Source organism: Rhinatrema bivittatum, chromosome 5 (assembly GCF_901001135.1).
Source record: "Rhinatrema bivittatum chromosome 5, aRhiBiv1.1, whole genome shotgun sequence".
NCBI lineage: Eukaryota > Metazoa > Chordata > Amphibia > Gymnophiona > Rhinatrematidae > Rhinatrema > Rhinatrema bivittatum.
In genome coordinates this window covers 28105190-28120588 of record NC_042619.1, presented here as the reverse complement: position 1 = coordinate 28120588, position 15399 = coordinate 28105190, and positions in this window count along the sequence as shown.

The following is a 15399-nucleotide window of genomic DNA, read 5'->3' as shown; positions in this document are numbered from 1 at the left end:
CTGGGTAAATAACTATTGATAAATGACTTTGAAAATTGCCCTCTGAGAATTTTGAATTCTGTTGTAGTTTCTTTCTTGAAAGGAAAACCACTTTAAGACTGGTATTAATTTTACTCTGATGTTTCATGGTATCACAACGGGAGAGGAGGCAGACAGGCAGCTTAGGACATGGCATGGATTAAGGATCTTCATTTTATTTCATGGTCAATGTTTGTGGCAGTAGGTTCAAGAACTTACATCCAACTTAGTTTTTTCATTGCGTATGGTTCAAAAATTCAGCTAAACTGAAAAGCGCCGGAAAGCTTTCAAATTAAAATACCTGTAGAGAATAAAATAATAAACAGCGATGAAGCAGAAGAGATCCCAAGTGCAATGCTACTTGAGAACATTGCTTGCACTCTTATTTTCCCAAAGCATGTGTGGGTGTGCCCTATTGCTGGGCATAGAATTTTTGTATGTGAGGAGCGGGGCGGGAAGTCCTCCTCCCTTCCCATCCTCCCTTCCCTGGCCCTGTGAGCTGGTTCTACCATAGCGCCGCCACTTACAACTGCCACCAGTCTACAACCAGAAACTCATTTGTTCTCTCCATCTTTCACTTCTTCCTTGCCACCTCTTCCCATTCCTCCTTAGTTTTCGTACATCTTTCAGCTCTGAAACCACACCTCCACTTCCATTTTTCTCTCACCGAGGCTTGTATTCCTTTTGTTTTTCATCCCTTGTAACTCTTTCACCTATTCCTTCATCTTCACATCATCTCTTCTCCGTATGTATCCTGTTCCATTCCCTTGCCAGCAACAACCGTCTATTTCTTTCTTCTCCAATATTTGCCATCCTGCCTGTTTCCCTTTCCCGAGCACCCCGAGCAGGATGACCTGCGCGTGGAACAGGGCTACCAAAATGATAAGGGGAATGGAACAGCTCCCCTATGAGGAAAGACTAAAGAGGTTAGGACTTTTCAGTTTGGAGAAGAGACGGCCGAGGGGGGACATGATAGAGATGTTTAAAATCATGAGAGGTCACTGGGGAGCGGTAAGAGGAGGAGACTGGGGAGAGGTAAGAGGAGGAGAGAGAGACGCCCTCAGTAGCCCCGAGCACTGTACCTGGACTGCCCCTCAATTAACAGCAACGGAGGAACAGCCGAGACCCGGAGAGGAGGCGGGGTTAGGGTTACATCATCAGCCAGTGCCAGTCCTTTTAAACGACGGTCTATCGGCGCACTAATGCCAACGGCGCACCTAAGCCACGAGCACCCAAGGGGCGAGCGGCTTGGTCCGGCTTAGTCCGGAAAGGCCGGACTAAGCCGGCATTGACTTTTGAAAGACTTTATTGAGTGGAAATAGTGCCAATTCCAGTGGTACACTTCCTCCTAAACCCATGGGGAGGAAAAGGAAAGTGAAAAGCTTTCCAATTTCACCAATAGCTACCAAGGGCCCCATGGACGATCACGTGTCTAAACGGATCGAATCATCACCAAGTGAGGACAAGACTGGGGAGCTTTTTTCAGCTTCCCTTAGTCCTGGTGAAGGACCATCACTCCCTCCACCGCCGATGGCATCAATTCCAGATGTTTTTTTTGCGTTTGGGAGCTGAACTCACTGCTTCAGGAAGCACAGAGATAAGTAACCAAATAACTGTTATGGAGAAAGGTTATGATGAAGGGGTGGGGAAAAGGCCTGAACAATGGCCTGATAACCCCCCTGACAATATAACCATGAAAGATTTATGGAAATTGATGTCTAATGTTAATAATAATGTTATACAACGGAATGATTCGTTGTCAGCTGTTGTAAATTCAACTGAAGTAAAGGCAGAAGAACAAATGAAGGAAGTCGCTACTTTGAAAGAGAAGGTGGGAAAAATTACATCGAAAATTAAGTTACTTGAAAATATTGACTCTGCTCATATAAGACATAGTCTCTCAGTACACAGAGAGTTAGAAAATATAGAGAATATAATGCGTTATAAAAACCTGCGAGTGATTAATTTCCCGCAGACTAGACTTTTGTCACCTATTGAAATGTTTAAAAAATATTTAAGGGAGATTATGCAATATGAGGAGAAGGAGATACCAGCAGTTTCAAAAATCTTTTATTTTTCTAAGAAATTAAGAGAAAAGGAAGAGGGAAACTCTATATCTTCAAGTGTGGGAGTCTCGACTTTTTTTAGAAGAGTCTATAGATATCATTCAAAGGAGAGCCACTTTATTTGTGTCTTTTCAGTTAGAAGCTGATAAAGAAAAGGTGTTTAGGGATTTCCTTAAACACAAAGAACTACATTTTTGTGGTCAGAGGATCTTAATTTTTCTTGATGTCTCAAGAGCCACACAGGCGAAAAGGAGACACTTCCTCACCTTGAAGGTTAAATTAATTGCTTTAGGAGCAACTTTCTTTTTAAAATATCCTTGTCTATGTTTAGTAACCTTTCAAGGTAATAAGTATAGCTTCTCAGACCCATTGCAGTTGGAGACATTTTTGTTGGATAAAAGTGTAACAAGAGGAAGTTCTGATGATCAATAGCAATTCCATTTTCTCTCTCTCCTTTAAAAAATGTTAAAGTTTATTTGACTATTATGAAAAGCTTCCCCAAATTATAGGTTGTGTAATGGAGATGTTGTTGATTATGGTAATCTTATTATGTTAAGTAATTACATCTGTATTACTTTCTGATATTTTTGTTTGATAATTTTAAATGAAAATTCAATAAAGAAATTAAAAAAAAAAATCATGAGAGGTCTAGAACGGGTAGATATGAATCGGTTATTTACTCTTTCGGATAATAGAAAGACTAGGGGGCACTCCATGAAGTTAGCATGTGGCACATTTAAAACTAATCGGAGAAAGTTCTTTTTTACTCAACGCACAATTAAACTCTGGAATTTGTTGCCAGAGGATGTGGTTAGTGCAGTTAGTATAGCGGTGTTTAAAAAAGGATTGGATAAGTTCTTGGAGAAGAAGTCCATTACCTGCTATTAAGTTCACTTAGAGAATATCCACTGCCATTAGCAGCAATGGTAACATGGAATAGACTTAGTTTTTGGGTACTTGCCAGGTTCTTGTAGCCTGGTTTGGCCACTGTTGGAAACAGGATGCTGGGCTTGATGGACCCTTGGTCTGACCCAGTATGGCATTTTCTTATGTTCTTATGTTCTTATGCTTGTGGGGATCCCTGGAAAAGAAAAACTGTCCACCCACAATTTTGAGGGGTCCTAAGACATTTACTTACGTGCAACTTAATTCAGAGGATTAGAAACGTCAAACAATGCCACAGCCCTTTCCTGCTGAAAAATAAAAGCAGGAATTCTCCAATACAGGTCACGTCTTACATAGGCTGAAGAGTCGCAGCCCTGGAGGGCTGTGCAGACTCAGGATAGTTTTACATAAGTCTTCTGCTTACACTAACTAATTTGCCACTTTTTTTTCCAGTCTAAGATATCAAGTCAATGTAGGGTTACCTGGGTAGTCGGGTGTAACTCATGGATCAGGTCCTTGATCCCAGACGACTACCACTGCTAGATTATGCAGATTTCCAGATCCAGGTGGGAAGCATCCCCAAACCCCCATGTCCTGGTGATCCTTCCCAAACAAAGGGAAGCTTTCTCTGCCAGTTTGCAGGTAAAACATTTCTAGTGCTGGAAGTGTAAACTGTGTGTGGTTTTATATTTCCAGTGCAGCTTATGACAGAAGCTGGTCTGGAGCTCACCAGGAGCAAATGAGTTCATATTCTGCTCCCGGCAGGGATTTTTGGGGTTTGGGGGAGGGGAGATAGAGGAGGGTCGGTAGGGTGGGAGGTGCAACACGGATCATTGAGATTGAGTGGGGGGGGGGGGGAGGGAGGAGGGCTTGGTAGCAGTGTTTATGTAACCCCCACCCCGGGTGGGGCCATAAAAGAATATGTAAACTCTTCGGGGCAGGCACCCTGGCTAGATCTTCTTTGTGCCCCTTTCCCCATGGTGTGGATACTTTTGGTTGGGGGGGAAAGGTTTTCTTTCAGGGCCCACTAGAGGGGTGACTTCCTCCTTACTGAAATATCCTTGGGAGAGGAGTAATCTTTTCTGTGTGCTATGTGCCAAAAAACCACGCAGGATGCACTGGGTTAGTGTCCAAAATAAAACTTTGCTGTTCAGAAGTTGGGTGAATAATGGCACAATAAATACGAATCCAGCCCCACAGACTTTCTTTCTTTGGTTACAGTCTTTACCGCTATCTGTGCAGGAACCTTTAAGCAGGCAAGGGGTCCTCCTGGATTAGGTGAAATAGAGGTCCCAGTGGGCAGGGTAACCGTTAGATTGGACAGGAAAACCGCTTCTAAAGATGGCTAAAATCCTGCCCTTACACATGGGCCAATACAGTACAGTGTGCTCCGATGGAGCGCACTGTTAGCTGGCATTTGGACACACGTTTTGGACGCGCTAGCTTTACCCCTTATTCAGTAAGGGGTAATAGTGCATCCAAAATGCGCGTCCAATCCCTGAACCTAATAGCGCCCGCAACATGCAAATGCATGTTGCGGGCGCTATTAGGTATTCCCATGCAATACAGAAAGTAAAATGTGCAGCCAAGCCGCACATTTTACTTTCAGAAATTAGCGCCTACCCAAAGGTAGGCGTTAATTTCTGCTGGCGCCAGGGAAGTGCACAGAAAAGCAGTAAAACCTGCTTTTCTGTGCACCCTCCGACTTAATATCATATTAAGTCAGAGGTCATGAAAGATAAAAAAAGTAAAAAAAAAAATTTAAAATGGGCCCGTGGCTCGCGGGTTGAAAACCGGACGCTCAATTTTGCTGGTGTCCGGTTTTCGAACCCGTGGCTGTCAGCAGGCTCGAGAACTGACGCCGGCAAAATTGAGCATCGGCTGTCAAACCCGCTGATAGCCACCGCTCCTGTCAAAAAGGGACACTAGCGCGTCCCTAGCGCCTCTTTTTACCGCCGACCCTAATTTTAATAAATTAAAATACAGAATCGCGTGCTGGGAGAGCGGGCGCTTGCCCGCTCTCCCAGCGATTTTATTGTATCTGCCCGACAGAAAGGTAAATATTCCGCTGCTGAGAAGCTAGTTAACAGGGTCATTCTTTATTCTGCGACGAGCCGGTATCGCATGCGGTAGGGCTTTATCGCACGTGATACCGGACGCATCTCGGCGCTATTATTCCAATAAGAAGAAGGGGAGGATTGTGGGCTGGGGTTGGGCAGAGTTATCTCCCGGCAGCCCTGTGGGCGATGATGTTTTTCACGTTATCGCCGGCAGCACCGCAGGAAAAACTTCAACATTTCTGTGGCGCTATGGGGGGAGATAGTTTGCTGCGCGCGAAACCGCACCGCCACGATGCGGCCCGGCTGCCCGCCCCTTTTTTTTTTTTCCGCGACTCATCATTCTGCTATAAGTGACAAATTTAGGGGTAAGTTAGCCGGATACACATAACTTAACTGGGATATTCAGAGGCCCAGCCATGCCAGATATGTGGTATTAAGTTAATCGGCTAACTCCGCTCCTCCCCAGAATGCCTACCTCCTGCCCCAGCAATGCCCCCAACTTACCCAGCTAAATTCTAGCCGGATAATTTGTTAACCGGCTAGAATTTAGGCGAATACGTCTTTTAAATACGTACCCCCAGAGAGCCTGAACCTCTCTATCCCCAGGTGAAGACGCTGGATGGGTGATCTTAAAGATGTAGACATTCTCTTACTGATCGTTAGTAGGTCTTCAGGATCTTTATTCTTGATTTTTTCCCGGTTCTTTCTCTATGGGGATCCCAATTGGGTAGGATCTGATGTCCAAACAGCAGCTTGGGCTCTTTCTCCTCTCTGGGCAGGAAGGAGGGCAAACATCTTCCTGCTGGGCATTTTTTCCAAAAGTCTTTCTTGCCCTCCCCTCCCCCCAAAAAAATACTGACACCAAAGTTGTTCCTTGCAGTGGGTCACCACCTCGGAGGGCAGCTCTTCCCTATCCCTGGGCGTCCCAAACACAGGGTTCCCCATTCCCTGAATCCAAGAAAGGCCCAGGTGTCCAGCAAGGCTCCTACCACCCCAAAAGCCCCAAATATTCCCAGGACAACCACTCGACACCTTGGGAGAAGAGTACAGCAGTGGAGCCCTCGACCCGTCCCGAAGGATCCCAGGCAGGATGGTAGGCCAAAAACACAACCGAGGCAAACATCTGCATCCTTCCTCCAGAACTGCAAATTATTCTGCCCCTCTCCCCCCCCCCCCCCCCATCTCTCTGTAGAAAGCTGCTGTGTAATCTCACGGGTGGGGCGCGTCCATCCCAGCATCCTCGGTGGAAGGGGCTGTAATGCTTGGATCTATTCCACTACGGGCATTAGTGGCATATCCCAGGGTTTCATGGTAACCGAAAACGGCTCTCGGTTACGTTTATAATCATGAGAGATCCGGGGAAGGGGGGCGGGGGCTACCTGCAGACCCCGAAACACGTTACTAAAATTAAAAACTGGATTAGGGAGCACAGCCTGACAGGGCATCCATGCAAGCTTGTAAGGGAAGGTCAAAAAATCAGCTCCTAGGCCCTTTCCTTCATCTTTTTTTAAATTTGTTTAAAGCGCTACTTAAACCTTTTGAAGACATCAGTTTAAGTAGGAAGTTATCCAGCTACACAAACCCAGACAACTTCAGACCTGCTCTGAAGCAGATGTAAAGTTATCTGGCTAACTTAACCGATTATAATTCAAAATTAGCCGGATAAGTTGACTCCTCCCCAAAATAATTTCCTATCCGGCTAAAATCTAGCCAGACAAGGGTCTCAATGTTGCTAATCTTGCCATTTAGATAGATGGCTCTGAATAGTGACATACCTGGGAACTCTCAGGAGGATTTCAGCCTGAGACTCAGGGAATTTGCATCAGTCTCAGGGTCTCGGGGGGGGGGGGGGGGGGGGGGGGGAAATGCTAGAAATCTCAGCTCATCCCCTCCCCTTCTTCAGTAAGCCTGCAGAGAACAGGAGAAGTGGGGTGAGCCTGGAGCAGACACTGCAGGCAGCATGTGGGGGGGAGAAACTGGAGAGGGGCTGCAATACACACAAACCTCAGTCTGCAGCTATGATTCCAGGACCTGAGAATCTCTCAGCTAAGGGCAGAGTGAGGAGGTGTAAGTCATGGAGCTCAGACTTATAGGGGGAGGGAGAAAAGAGATTGCTAGGGTCAGGGAGAGACGACGGGGGAAGTATGCTGGGTCATCTCAGGAGGGGGAGGGACAGGTGATGGCGATGGGTGGGAGAAAAGGAACATAAGAACATGCCTATACTGGGTCAGACCAAGGGTCCATCAAGCCCAGCATCCTGCTTCCAACAGTGGCCAATCCAGGCCATAAGAACCTGGCAAGTACCCAAAAACTAAGTCTATTCCATGTAACCATTGCTAATGGCAGTGGCTATTCTCTAGGTGGATTAGTTGGGTGGTAGGGGGAGGTGGAAGACAGAAAGCTGAAACATATTATTCCAGCCCTCCACCCAACCCTCTGCTAATCAACAGCAATCTCAGGATGACCACAACTCAAAAGTTCCCAGATATGAAAATTGACCTCTAAGTGATCTGGGACTGGTGTAGAGGGCTGCGGCAGTTTCCTAATTCCTGACACGTGAATGCCTGAGTCACTGCCATTTGCATAGGAGCTGCTCTGGGTGGAAGTGCACAGCTGAAGTGCACTTTATTATGAATTTTCAAGAATTTATGTAACGTTTCTACAGGCAGTTGAGTCAACATGGAGAGAGACATTTTTAGACTGATACTCTTGATGGTATAAGTATGATGACTCATAGTAATGACATGGGGATACTATTTTCCAAGGAATTATTGTAGCTAGTATTTACATTGTGTATTAAGCCATTGATGTATATCGCTTAGGAAGATCATATCGGTTAGGTGATTAATAAATTATTTTTTCAATAAATATACTCACTTCCGTGATTTAATTATAGATTTTACTGGTCTGTATTCTGTGACATATATAAATATATTTATATATAAATACATATGAGCTGAAAAAGGAAACATGAAGAAAATGCAAAAGATTGTAATTTAACAAGTGTCTAGTAGTGTGAGACAATGTGTCATCACTATTAAATAAAGCAGATGTCTCCATATATTTTAGAGCATTACATCAAACAATGACAATAGGAAATAGTTTTAATTTGACTGCACAGTTATACTGCTATTGGATTTCACAACTCCCCGTGTGATTACCCTTGATGAAGATCCCCAGACTTGCTGTGCAAGCTAGAGATAAATGCAACAGCTTAGGTGGAAGGCTGGCTTTTATTTTCCAGTGTTCCAATGTGAACACGAAGAGGCTTATATTCAGAGTGTGTTTAGCACTATTTAATTGGATAAATAGCTATGCTCAGCAGCCACCACTTAACCAGATAAGTCACTTGATAGCCGGATAGTCAGTGGGCAAATCATGGCGGTGATATTTAACCAATTAATTTAACTGGATAAGTAGTGATATTCGCTCTTCTCTGGTTAAGTTAATTGGATATGTTAGACCTGCCATGGATAGCCGTGCTGCTGAATATCCCATGTAACTTAGCCAGATAAGTCATATCCGGTTAAGTTACTGCCACGGTTTCTCCTGTTATGCCGGCTCTCCATGCGCAGTCTTTCCTCCACCAGAAGTCCTCAGTGCACCTTGCCTATACCTTTGCCAAGGACCTCCTTACTGGTTACACCATGCTCAAGCTTCAGCCTCATTTAACCCTGCCTTGTCAGTATCCAGTTGCCTCTTCATCAAGTGCACCTTGGCTCCCTAACCTACCCATTTTGTTCTCTCATTCAGACTTGCCTTACAGCTTACCCTGGCTTTCTGCCTTGCCCTGTGGCCTCTCTGGGTCTCCTGCCTCACTCTCTGGCCTCCCAACCCTCCTAGGCCTCGTTCTCTGGCCTCTCAGGTCTTCTTGCTTTGCTCTCTGACCCCTGGGCCTCTCTGCCTTACCTTACGGCCTCCGGGCCTGCAAGGTTCTCATTCCCAGCCTTGTGCCCTGTTGGGCTTCCCTGTTTATTGTTGCCTGTTCTGTCTGGTCCAGTCCTTGTTCTGTCTTGTGCCACCCTGTCCACCTGCTTGTTTGTTCATGCTCTTGTCCTTGGTTCAGCTTGTTCACCAGATCCAGTCCCCAGTCTGAGCCTGCATCCAGTCCCCAACCTGAGTCCTGTTCTAGCCCGTGCCCAGTATCCAGTTCTCAGTTCCAGCCCGTCCTGCCTCATCCAGCCTGACCCACCATGACGTTCTGCCGAAGGAGCCAAGCCCCCAGAACCCAAGGGTTCAACCTGTGGGGGAGAGGGCGGGCGAGGCAGAAGATACATGTGCATTACAATATTTTAACAAATTGAGTACACAATGAATGTAATAATATAACACAGTAAATGTGATTTTTTTTTTACCTGTAAAAGTACCTTCTAGGTACACCTGGCCAGAACCTACATCACTAAACATTTGTACTTATTTTTATGATTTAATGTAACCGAAACTTAATGGCACCGGTTAGAATGTACTCTAGTACGCTTACTCCAAACTTACTTATGTGCCTACTTGTAAGCCGTTGCGATGGTATATAACTTAGCGACGGTATAGAAAAGACTTTAAATTAAACAAATAAATAAATAAAATAAACCCAAGCCTTGCCCTGTGGTCCTGTCCTACTTCTGCAGGGTCCGCCACATGACAGTTACATTCATAGCTTTCAGTATTGGTCCCCGTATGTTCTACTTCCCTGAGGCCGGGCTCCCGGCTTCTGAATACAGATATGGCAGGAAATAAAACAATCCTTTAAAACAAAACAGGTTAATGCGGCAGGGGGTCTGGCTAGTCCCTACCCCTTTGGAAGTCTCTCCTGATTTGCCCTCCATGGGCTGGATTGGGTTTCTTTGGCAGGGCATCTTCTCCCTGCCTGTCTCCAGTCTGATCAGCAGGCCTTTTTTTGGGTGGGGACAGAGAAAGGGTGGTGTTTAGTAATTCAGATCTTCTTCTGCCCCTCATCGCTACCCCCACCCCTGTCACACCCCCTGCTTCTCCTCCCTGGGGTTTTTATTGCATCAGTGTTCCTGCCCTCTGTACACTTTTTCACTCACTTGGATATTTTCGGTTGCCTTCTCCCTCAGTTTCCAAGCAGAGAGCCGTGCACTCCTTACCTCACACCCGTCCATTTGAACCTCCTGCATGTTATCCAGAGTTCACCAACCTGCAGACCTTTGCAGCCCAGTCGTATCAGACGCTGTTACAGTCATGCAAGAATTATTTGGACTAGCAGAAGGAGTTCTCAAAGCCTTAGGGGCCGATGCAATAAAGTCGCAAAGAAAGCACCATGCAATATTTAAATTAGGGGGCCGCATTAGCAAGGATGTGCTAGGGTCGTTGCGCGACCCTTGCGCATCTTTGCTAACGCGAACCCAATCGGTTTTCGTGACTGCCGTACGCCAGTAAGGAAAACCGACGCCGAGTTCATTGAGATATTTGTCTCTGTTCTTTTGGGCCACTGCATATCTAGCAGTATCAGGTGGCTTGGATTTTTTTTTCTCTCCATGAAGAATGGAAAATACAGCTGGGGTGATCACTACATTTGTCAATAGGTTTTCCATATACAGATGTTTAGTCGTCACCATTTTTCAGTGAGACTGTAACACCCATGTCGTTAACATTTTTCTGTGGCCCTGACTAGCCCTGATTTTTTTCATTTTGAAACTTACACGACATCCACAGCAGACGTAAAGTTATGTGGCAGGGGACCCCAGCACGCGCTTGTACAAATACGTTTGCGCACATTTCAAGTCACCTTCCCAGAACGCCCATGTCCCATCTATGCTCTGCCAAGACCACACCCACACCCATGCATTCTCGGGTGCTTCTTAAAATCCGCACGGCACGTGCCGATCCCGAGACGCGCATGTATCTCCCGGCTTTGGCCTGCACAGGGCTTTTAACATTCACCTTTTAGCATTCACCAGAGAGACCGTGCCACAGCAGCAACAGAATACGTGTCGGAGAAACGAGGCCGTAATACAGAGATAGAAAAACTCAGAAACACAAAGCAGATCGTCAGCTATTGCTGTGGGAGGATGAATCACTGAATTATATTTCCTGCCCCTCGACCACTTGAACCTAAAGCAAAAGCAGATGCAAAGCAAACTTTTGACTGAACTTTAGCCAGGGGAGAAAGTTAACAAGCCAGGCAAGAGAGGCTGCAAGGTGCAGCAGCACCAGTCCCAGGACACGACAGTTACTCGCCTGGGAAAGATTTTCAGCATAAAAAGAATCCATGGGGGGAATGCTACACCCCATGCGAAACCCACGCACCGCATGGCAGCACAGGGAAGGTGAGCAGCTTGCAGAATGGGGCGGCACTGCAGACAGTGCAATAACCCAGCCCCAGGGGAAAATGATGTTAATTAGTGTGATTAAGAGTTGGCAGGCCTTCAGGATGGAGCTCTGGGGAGTGGGCGGAGCACCACAGCACCTGGGCAGGTAGGTGCCGCAAATCAAATCATCAGAGGGCCAAAAAAAAAAAAGCCAGGAGCTACAGGGCTTAGAGAAAGACTGCAGAAATATCTAGAAACAGGAGACGTGAACCCATATCGAGGAAAGGGACGCTTAAATCATGACGGGCTGTATTTTACCAGATCAACAGGCCATTTATGTTTTTGGAGTCCTGTGAGGTGAGAAATCAAAGGTCAGGCAATATAAACACTCCATGATGTATGTGCTATTCTCGGCCAAACAGATTTGTAGATAAATCTGAAGATTTTCTGTGACCTCTGTATGATTATCCCTGATTTCTCCATGAACAATTTTTTTTTTTTTTAACTGGCCAAACTGTAACAAAATCTGTTATGGGTTGGGAGACATTTTCAAACAGGCATGAAAACTCACCGTGGACACTTCCCTTCCTAGCAGATTTCTGCTGACATTACCATGAATACCATGTGAGAGCCACAGCAAGCAATGAGGTGGATTTTTACCACACATCTGAGCAAAAACCTATTGATTTCCATGGAGGTCAACCAGCCATCTTGCATCTGTTCACCTTAAGAGTCATATTATATGCTGCTGTAATCATACTGTGCAATATCTAGAATGAAAAATTTGTTTTATTTTTCCAAAGCCAAGGTTATACATTACTCCTTCACAGATATATTAACCTGATCTGAAGGGAGGCAAAAGAGCGACTCCGTTTATACATTAAAGGAGAATTGTGTGGAGCATTTATAGCGGGCATATATTTCTCTCACTCGCCCGAGCCAAGAGGTATTCAGAGTCACACGCAGGAGATTAGTTCTGTCACTGACTTTAAAAGAAATGGAGCAGAGAGAGAGAATTCATCATGTGATGGCGTCTGTGGTGAAATTAATCTGGTATTATTCAGGATTATTAATGAGCAGAAGGGTGGCTCATTTTATTTTATCGCTGGAAAGGCAAGGAAGGAAATGCTATGAAAGTAATAAATCGGCAAAGATCTGGTGTGTAAAAAACGAGGCAGCTGGACACTCTGGGGTTTGTATATTCCACGCAGAGCGACACTAGGAGAATTATCGCAAAGCCTAAAGATATCAATAATGTATTTACATTCCATCAATCAAAATAATAGCCTGGGGCCTCAAACGGGGCCTTTTAAATCAGATTTCCATTCTAATTCTGCCAGCAGGTAAGGGAATGTTTTTTAAGATTCCTCGGCCTCTCTGATGAAAGGTGATGAAACAATGAAGTTCATTAAAGTTTTAGATTGGTGGAAAGGTTTTTAAATGAAAAGCTACCAAGCAGGCACATCTGAAATATAGGACGGGTCTTTCTGTTCACAAACACCAGGCCTTCATGCGTAACTCTGCTTCTTTCCTTACTTTTCAAAGACCCTTTCTGAAAGAGATTTAAAAAGAGGAATATAGTTGATGAAAGTGTCAAATGGCTCTACACTTTCAAGACACTTTCGGTCAGTCTGAAAAAAAAAAAAAAATCCCTCGGTATTGCCAGCTTATGTCATCGTGAGACTTTGGTACCGTCCAGATTTTCAACTCCCATCTAACCCAATATGTCTGTGGTCCGTTATCACTCTGCATTGATGTATGAACGAGATAAGGCCAGTGCAGTAACATGGATGCAAATTAGTGCTTTACTGCTCCAAGTTACTACTTTTCTCTGGATTTTCCCCTGTTGACAGTGAGTCTATATTTCTGTCCTCATGCACAGTGATACTGTGGGCCTATCAAGAGTTTTCCCCTGTTCCTTGCCTCTAGTGAAAAAGCTTTGATAAATCTGACCCTGTGTAATTTCAGAAGAAAAATGTTTTTTTTTTTTGTTCTTTAACACCCATTCTGTAAAATGAGTGAGCTGCATGAATGGGCAAATAGCTGGAGATATTTAATCCACAGCATTTCTTTTTATCATGCCACAAGAAATAAATTTGGCTTGGCATGGTGGGGAGGGGAGGGAGACACAGGAGGAACTCTCAAGCAGAAGGAAAGATGAAACTGGACCATAAGATGATAGCTGGACCCAGCTTTTAAACTAGAACAAGGGGGAAAGCCGACAGTCACTCAACAGTGCATGGTTCAGAGAAATGTATCCTTGAAGGATACTAATGAAACAAGAGAGTTAGGGCATCCCAACAGAGAGGTTCCATTAAAAGCAAACATAGTCCATGTGCCAATATGTAAAAAATCACCAAAGCTAATGATTTCCAATTATCCCAAACAACAGAAAAGCAGGTTGTTAATACAAACAAAAAACACACATTGAAATGTCTGTATGCCAATGCCAGAAGTCTAAGAAGTAAGATGGGAGAGTTAGAGTGTATAGCAGCAAATGAGATTGACATAATTGGCATCACAGAGCCCTGGTGGAAAGAGGATAACCAAAGGGACAGTGCTATATCAGGGTACAAATTATATCGAAATGATAGGGAGGATCAACTTGGTGGGGGTGTGGCACTTTATGTCCAGGAGGATATAGAGTCCAACAGGATAAGGATCATACAAGAGACTAATGCTCAGTAGAATCTATATTTATTTATTTATTTATTTATTATTTTTTATTTTTATATACCGATGTTCCTGTAAAGAATACATATCGCACCGGTTTACAAGGAACTGAACAGTCGCCTAAAGGGCGGAAATACATTAAAAACAGTCGCCTCAAGGCAGAATACATTAACACAAGTATACAGGAAAACTATTAAAGAGAACTTTCATAAACTCAATTAAATGTAACTGGGAACTTGTTGAAGTGCTCCTTGGCCCGTAGCTGATGCCATTTTTTGTTTCCTTTGTACAAGTGTACCACAGTTTTTGTACGTAGCAATACCAGTGTGGGGTGGGGAGAGGGGGAGGGGGAGGGGGGGCATTTGGACTCATTTGGTTTATTGATATAATATGTTTTTTAACTTAATGGTCTACTCAAGTTCATTTTCTTATGCAGTTTCTCTTTGAGGGACATGCTATGTTTGATTACTGTGTTCCTGTTTGTTGTTCTTTGGTTATCTCATTCATTTTGTTGCAGTGGAATACCGCTGCTATTCTGTACATTGCATTTTGATGCTTATTGTGACCTATAAATAAAAACAGATTATACATAAAAAAAAAAAAAAAAAGAAAGGACTTCAATGCCCCTGAAGCAGAGTTCAAAACATGGATCCGTGTCGAGGTCTTTTCTACGTTTGCGTGACCCAGTTAAATATATGCTTATTCTTAGTAATTGCCGGTGTATCGGTCTTTCTGCTCACTTTATATGTTCTGAGGCAAGATAATCTGTAACAAGATCTTTATGATGTGGACTATTTTATTTGCATAATTGAAAAATTAAAAAAAAATATATCAAAAAAAAAAATGTAACTGGGAACCATATATGGGTAGAAATCCCATGTGTGTTGGGTAAGAGTATAATGATAGGAGTATACTACCGTCCACCTGGACAAAATGGTCAGACAGATGATGAAATGCTAAGAGAAATCAGGGAAGCAAACCAATTTGGCAGTGCAATAATAATGGGAGATTTCAATTACCCCAATATTGACTGGGTAAATGTAACATCAGAACTTGTTAGAGACATAAAGTTCCTGGATGTAATAAATGATTGCTTCATGGAGCAATTGGTTCAGGAACCAACAAGAGAGGGAGCTATTTTAGATTTAATTCTTAGTGGAACGCAGGATTTGGTGAGAAACATAGAAACATAGAAATGACGGCAGAAGAAGACCAAATGGCCCATCAAGTCTGCCCAGCAAGCTACGCACTTTATCCATTTTTTTCCCTTTTTCTCTCTCCCACCTGTTACTATTGGCTTCCAGTACCCTCCAGCCCTAATTCCCCTCCACCCAATTTAGAGAGCAGCTTTGAATCTGCATCCAAGTGACATCCAGCTCAATTGGGGGTAGCAACCGCTGCAACAAGCAGGCCACCCCCTTGCCCCATACT